Raw genomic sequence first — 8,260 nt, 5'->3', positions numbered from 1 at the left:
ATACTAATTCCAATAGTAGTAGAATGCCTAGTTGCTTACACAACCATTAGTCTTGTGTAGTCACAAGTAGAGTGTGCTGACGTATTTTTCCAAAATTGCACCCATTAAAACCTAAAGCTTTGCAATTACTTATTCTTGATTTTAAATGTTAGTTTGGCCAATGAACAAAACTCAACCCAAAGGTTGACACCTTTTGCTCTTTAGCCTCTGCTAGACATAAAGGTATCCCTTATCAAAAATGATATATTATTCAGCAACAACAAGCAGATATAAAATAATATGCAAGATTTTCTGAAACTGACAGTGTTCTTGACTATCTCACTTCTTAAATCAAAGAACATGAAGAATCCTAAGCTAACAAAGCAAAGAACATAACTGAAAATAAAGTGTTCAAATGATTCATCTTTGAATTCCAATGAATGCTTAGACCTTTGAACAAATAACTACTCACATCAGTGCTTCATCCGGGCAACAAAGTCAAATACCAAACCATGCAGAGACTCATCATGACACTACAAATTCACATCCAAGGGGCGCCTTTCTATTATTACATTATAGAAACACTCCCACCAATAGACACTTTCTGCAATTCTTCCGAGAAATCCAAAGATGAACATACATTACTCCATATTCCATTTAGACCCGATTAATCCATTCCTTGAATGAAGACAGTAAATGGAAAATGCAACTCAGAAAGACTAAGAAGACCAATATCAATGTCCTTGACATATCAATTTGAAAGCAATGCACACTCATCCATGGAGACAATAACAAAAAATCAATTTATTCAACCTGAAAGAGAACAATATCATGAAGAAATCTGTTTACAAAATGAGCATATTCTCACTGAAACCTATGTATTACCAAGATTTCCTGTGCATATATCACAGTATTAATGATATCTTCTCTTATTTCCCCTGTAACAGGATTAAGGTCTTCACTGCAAAATTCACTGCTTTAAATTTCTCTGACTGTGAGACAGCAGTTTGGAAACCGTCGTTCGCGATGGGGAAAACGTGAAACGAAGTTCTCCCGTCGCGTTTCTGGTAACATAGCAGTTCATAGGACATTCCGTTACAAAACTCTCTTTAAAAATTTCTTTCATCGGATGAGATGTCCTTCAAAAATTTAAAAATCATAGTTTTGTCCACATCTTTCAATGATATCGACCCTCGACAAATTAGAGCCCCAAAAACACTTCATAGGACATTCGGTTACAAAACTATCTATGAAAATTGCTTTCATCAGATGAGAAGTCCTTCAAGAATTTAATAATAGTAGGTTTGTTCGCATCTGCTAAGGATATCACCCTTCGACAAATTAGAGCATAAAGTCTTTCAAGTTCTGAGATTCCATAACCTTCGGTACATTTCACAAAATTATCTTCTATTGATTCAATCTGTTCTGCCAAGTGATTGCTTATTGGCACTTTGGAAGAGGATTTGCGTTCTGTTTGATTCATTATTTCTTCTTGATTATTTGCCTCACATTGCTGCACACCTTTAAATGCCTCATTTGTCACACTACCATGAAGACATTTTGTTTTTAGAGTATTCTGCCCAGGAGTATCAATCTCCATGGGTTGTGATCTGTCCTCAGCAAATGGATCAGAGTCCCCAGCCACAACTTTACCTGTAGAAAAAACACATTCTGAGAATTTCAATACAATTGTGCTTCTAATTCTAAATATCAAAAATAAAAAAGGATTACAAGTAGCATGGTGCAAAGCATAATTCCACCTTGATCAGGATCACTATTCTGCTTTGAGCGCTTCAAGACCTCGTAACTTTGAGATACATTCATATCAGGCTGAACGTTGTGTAAGCATTCACTTGCTCTTGTAATATGAACTGGTTGAGCAACAGGATTCGAAGGAAGATTTGTAGTTCAATCCTCTGACAAATGAGTTGGCCCACCCTGAACAGCAATTTTATCACAAAAAGCAACTAGTGCAGGATCCATTTGGGAAAGCATGCCAAGAATCTGATTATGCGTAAGACAAGGATTAGCAAAGTGAGCAATAAATGCTTACTACTTGACATAAAACATTTGAACTTCGATTACTGTATGTCTCTATTATTAGCATGTTTAACCATACCGCATCCCTTAGTGCATATGCTCTGCTGACAATTCGAGCTCCATTGTAGTCATCACCATTATATTCCTGTTATGCAAAACTAATGATAGTTATTATCAGGAATGAATGGAAAACAAATTTTTGTTCAACCCCATAAAGCTGATAGGATCATAGGCATGTCCAATCATGCTTACTTTTGCATTGGCTGGAATTAGTTCCACATCTTGTAGGAATGCTGAGCATGTCAAGTAATGTCGATTATCTACTCGCTGCAGTAAAGTAGTGATATCCATTGGATTTTGAACTATTGCATAATAGTCAGGAGCGTCTTCATCCATGACAGGGTAATGGAAGACACTGAACCGTTTTTCATATAGAAGTCTGCACATTGTATGTGGATACATATAAGCACTCAAAATTAAGTTTCACTTGGTAAACACATCCTCAACAAATGAATCAAATAATGATTGATGCATCACTACAAAACCTGCTGCAAACATCCCGAAAACACATTCGGAGTCGTCGAATAGCATGCTCCTCTGCTTCTACCTTGGCACGTAGCTCAGTTTCACTTGGCCCTCTTGCTGCTTTTGGTACCTTTGGAAGTTCAGGATTAGAAACATTCTTTTTAGGAGTAATTACTACTTGTTGATCAGGGATAGTAAGAACAGCATCAACCAGTTGCGAGATGAATCTACACCTGTCATCTGAACATGGTTTTTCTACTTGGTAACTGCACATAAAGCAAAAGAATGTAATCCATTTAGGATTTTACCTTCTATTATACTAAACCAAAATAAAATTTGCAATGCATTCAAGGTGTACCAGATACCATCGAATTCATGTACACTCAATTCAATGACAAATTCAATTTCTACAGAGTCAGAAGCTAACGAGGTACCTCGTACTCAATGCTATACAGAATGGATTCACATGCCTTAGCATAATCTTGAACAAACTAAGCAGAAACAATACAAAAACTAAGACAATGATGTCCTTGATACATACATATAGCGACGATCAAACAAGGATGCAACTTCTCCATCCAATTCATCAGACGGTACAGAGGAGGTTGCAAGAAGTAATAAAGGAAGGTCTGATGGCAATTCTTCCAGTATAGATAGTAGAACAGCTCTTAGTTGATCATGGGCCTATGAAGCTCAGTGAAACAAACAAAATCAGATATATAGTCATTTTAGGAAGCTCTAGCAATAAAAACAATGCGATTTCAAATATATCACAGGAAATCCCAAAGGCATAGAGCTTTAAAAGTATAAGTGTACTAATGTAATGATATACACACCATCTCCCACCAAAGTTGAAGTTGAGGCAGATACAAGATAGAAGGAGTAGTCCTCCTTGCTTCTCCCACAATGTGTACTAGTGCTTCCTTAGGGGTCCATGCACTTGGGTCGGACAAAAGTGATGGAAGCCCAAGACAATGCACAGGGAACCTCTCTAATTCATGTAAAACTGCAGAGCCAATGTGATCCTGGCAAGAAAACTAGAAATATAGCATCATTCAAAAATGTAGCTAGATTAGAGGCCAGCCAATTCAAAAGTTTTAAAAAACAGACTCATGTTATAGATGTGTAAACATCTATGAAAGCAATTTCTAACCATACTAAGCCAGCACCCTCCTTCACACAAAGTAGAAGTCTTGGTCTGTAAACAAATGGAATGGAAGAACCATAGGGAAATCCAAGTAACTTGGCAAGATGGCGAGAACTATCATTCAGCGAATATTTTTTATCACCCTTGGCCACTACATAGAAGATGTCAGAAATATAATCACTGATTATTTTTAGATGTCCTTGTAAGCATGGAGCTATTACTAGGGACAATGGCCTTGACTGTACTGTTGCACCTCTATGGGCAGCAGGAGTAATAGTAGACATAGCTTCCAAGAAATCATGCTTCTCTACTTTCACAGAATCCAAATCTATGACAAACTTATCATCACTAGTGTATATTTGAGGATATTTCTCACAGAAAGCATTAATTGCAGCTTCTATTCACAAAGCTTTTAAATCAGCACCACAATACCCCATACAAGTTGCTGCTAATTCCATTCTTAATTCCTCTGATAAAGGATTCTTCCACTTTCTTGTGTGGATCTTTAATATCTCAGCTCATGCTTTACAATAGGGTAAGGAAAATACAAACTCATGATCAAACCGACCAGGCCGGCGAAGAGCTCCATCAATAGCATCAAACCTATTTGTCGCTCCAATAAGCACTACTTGACCTCTAGAATCTAGACCATCCATTAGAGCAAGAAGCGTAGATACAATAGAATTGTGAATTTTTTCTTGTTTACTAGACCTCACTGGGGCAAGACCATCTATTTCATCAAAAAATATTATGGATGGTTGGTTCCTTTGTGCTTCTTCAAATAGTAATTTCAGCTGCTGCTCAGCTTCCCCAACCCACTTGCTCAGCACATCAGCTCCCTTTCGCATGTAAAAGTTTACATTCTGTCCTGCCTTGGAAGCTGTACATGCTAAAGCCCTTGCAATCAACATTTTTCCAATTCCCAGAGGACCACACAATAAGACTCCCCTTGGAGGAGAGATGTGATAATTTGCAAAGAAATCAGGATAGAGAAGAGGGAAAAAAACCATTTCTTTCAATGCATCAATGTGGTCAGAAAGCCCTCCAATATCATCAAAACTCACTGTTTCATCAACCTGCAAGGGTTGAATGTCAGCTCTACCTTTTGAACTAGGCTCAGTAGGTTGTGCACCTACACCTCCATAACCAAACGTATCACCTTGGTGTCCCCATCCAGATGCTGCAACTTTCAAACCCCATGCAGTTGCATTATGCATGTCAAGTCCGCCACAAACCCATTGCTGACCAAAGTTTGTATTTCCCACATGCATCCATGATGATGAACCAACAAGACCCTGATCCATCTCATGCAGTACTTTACATGGTGGAGACTGCAGTCGTTGCTTTTCTTCTTTTTCAAGAGAAAACCTCCTCGCCTCAATGCGATTTCGGAGAGCATACCATCTCCTTCCTTCTTGTTCTTTACCCTCCAGAACCTCTTCCTCAACTTCATCAACTTCATCTTCCTCTCCTTCATCCCTAGCCTCCCCTTTATTTCTATCATCTTCCTCCTTTGTGCATTTTTGGTCTTCAGAATCTTGAGAAGAATGTCGGATGGTTGACTTTCAAGGCCGAAGTCCTTCTCACCGTGGCAAAGATATAGTATCTCTTGTCCTCTTCTCTTGCATTGGACTGGACTGCTCATCCTGGCTAGGGTTATTCTCAACTTTAATAGTAGATGGCCGATATGTTTGTCTCTGTAGCCATTGATACCCAAACTTATAATATTATGCAACAAAGTATTGGGCAAGAGAAGTTATATCTTCACAAAAACCAGAAGCAATGGAGATTGGAGAAAATCCTACCATCAGATCTGCATCCTCTGTGTCTATGTTATCTGTTTCATAATCCTCTAAATTGACAGAATTTGTCCCATTTCCTGTAGAATGAGGTGGAGTGGACATATGTGACTGCCAGTATACGCAACTTCAGCATACAAATTTAATCATGAAAGATGCCTACATATTTGACAACGTAATGAGTACAAATTTCTTGGAAAGAGCAGCTGAGAACTCTATCGGTTACCTGCACGTTCATGCTCTCTGTCTGATTCGAAGGACCAGCAGTTTTATGCACCTGAGAAAAGAAATCAAAATAATTTAGAGGCTTTTACAAGATAAGTGAGAAATCCACAATGATCTACATAAAAAAGCATAGAATGATGGATGTATTGTAATAAACAAAATTCTCAAGTATCCATGACTCAAAAAGCACAGATCAATGAGAAGCGAAGAAAATTTTCAAAGTAAAAATGATTTATTATTTAAATCAGCATAAATATTCATCTCTACCAAGGAAAATGTTGAAGAACACTAGCATACTGAAACAAAGAAGAAAATAGACTTAGTTTAAAACTTACATAAACAAATTATAGAGCTTTAGTATGGTAGTTGTAGCCTAACACCTTAATTGTGAGATTATCATGCTGACTATGCCTTATAGAATGGGGCCCTTAGAAATTTGTTCACTGAATATTGTTGTTTTGTATGGTAGTTGTAGCCTAACACCATTGCTCGAGAGATGATAAAATGCTATAACATTTGTAAAGGGGTTTGATATCATGGCAGATGATTATGTTCAGTCACGCTTGGTACAAATTTTGAACATAACAATTTGTGATAAGCAGTTTGTGAAATGATAAATATTGTTTTTGAGTATTACTTTTGATTGTAGGAGTTATTGTAAGGAAACCACAAATGATGATTTTACTCTATCATTACATACTATTCATGAGAGGAATACATATATGAGATATGTCTAAATTTATTGATTTATAATTTGTTGGATGAATATGTCTGAATCCCCAATTAGGGGGATAAATTTCCCAAAATGTAGAGGTTGTATTAATTAGAGAATGTGCAAGATGTTTGATCTAGATGACAACATGAGAAGTTAATAATAATAACTTGGCTTAATCTTAACATCCATAAAGAGTATGTATTAATATTGGAAAATGTTTAGTCAATGAGAAATTTCAGTGGGCAGCGTGAATGTCACTGACATCATAGTTACCTAATAGAGGTGGGTAATGAATAAGATCTCAATTAATTAAGTCTGGTATCACTCCTTCGTGTCATACAGTCTGTAACCATATAGATTGTTATGATTGGATATTGACATATTGGTAAACTTAGGTGGTAGATTGGTATTAAATATATCACGAATAAATTGAACATGGCTAATGTTATCTTTGTCTGACTGCATTCTCAACATGTTTCCTTTCTCCTCTTATGACAATTTATGGGCAAAATCTCTATGCTCATCAAGTTCTTATATTATCACCTCATGGTTTGAGCAATTGTACTCTTACACATTCTTCCATCCTATAGATTTTCATAGTATCGTCATGTTTCAGTAATCCCTATGTTGTCCTTCACATGTTATTAGGAGTATGAAACCCATGTTTGCAAAAAGAAGGGCCTAGGTGATTTAAAACAATCACCCCATTTTTAAGTACTCATAAAGCATACTCATGGAATAACTAAGCATATTCAATCACGTTGAAACATGTAAGATAAGGGGCATTCGTTCAAAACAAAAAGAATTCATGCTGAAAGTACATGAAACAATTGCATAAGATACAAAGCACATCCATGGATGAACACATGGGTGGCAATACACATAGAGGCGGAAGCATACATGAGAAAGGTATATAGAAACAATTTATGAATGAATCCAATACATCAAGAAAGAAGCCATTCAAGATAGAATCCTCACTGGAATGCGTCTAGATAGGCTTAGGATTACGACAGTTTTCCCATGTGTTTTTTGTGGATATTGCATGGAATCGGTGGACCACCTCTTCCTGCTTTGTCCTTTTGCCTCTGAGTGTTGGTATTGGTTGTTTGGTATGTTAGGGTGGTCTTCTGCTCTTTGCTCAACTCTACTTTCACAATTTCAATCCTGCCCCTTGTTGTTTCCCACTTCATTCTATTCATCTTTGTGGATAGTTGCTCCATCTCTGGTGATTTGGAATCTTTGGCTGGACAGGAATGCAAGAATTTTTAATCATAAGTCGACGTATGTGTTAGACGTCATAGAGAAAATCCAAGCATCCATTAGTGAAGTAGTGCTTTCTTTCATTTATAAAAATTTAGGCCGATTAACAACCTTTTCTCATTGGGATAACTGGGTTACTTGGAAATGGCCCTCTTTGCATTTATTGCCTTCTCATGGGGCTATTTCGAATGCCTTTTCTTCACATCTTAAGTGAAAAATGGCTAAATAGAGCCCTCCCCCTTGCCCTTCCTTCAAACTTCAGTTTGATGGGGCCTCTACGGGCAATCTGGGAAAGTCTAGGATTGGGGTAATTATCTTTGACCATTCTTCAAAAATCATCATGGCAGTTGGTAAATACATTGGTCATGGCACTAACAACATGGCTGAATTTCAGGCTCTATCCTTTGGACTTGATCTGGCTCATTCTCTAAAAATCAAAGATATTGTTATTGAAGGGGATTCAATGCTTGTCTGTCAGGTGGTTGCTGCCAAAAAATGTGTCTCTTGGCATATGCAGTACCTTCTGGAGCACATTCTTCTTCAACTTAATGGCTTCTCCACTTTCTCGAT

The 8,260-nt window shown here is 37.3% G+C and overlaps 1 pseudogene; it reads right to left on the bottom strand.

Annotated features, from left to right (window-relative positions):
* Positions 1 to 1,222: 1,222 nt before the first annotated feature.
* Positions 1,223 to 8,015, bottom strand: LOC131057815 (ATPase family AAA domain-containing protein At1g05910-like; annotated as a pseudogene).
* Between the last annotated feature and the right edge of the window lie 245 nt (positions 8,016 to 8,260).

Source organism: Cryptomeria japonica, chromosome 2, assembly GCF_030272615.1.
Source record: "Cryptomeria japonica chromosome 2, Sugi_1.0, whole genome shotgun sequence".
Taxonomy (NCBI): Eukaryota; Viridiplantae; Streptophyta; class Pinopsida; order Cupressales; family Cupressaceae; genus Cryptomeria; species Cryptomeria japonica.
The sequence above is the reverse complement of the archived record's forward strand: the minus strand, read 5'-3'. Positions and strand labels throughout refer to the sequence as shown.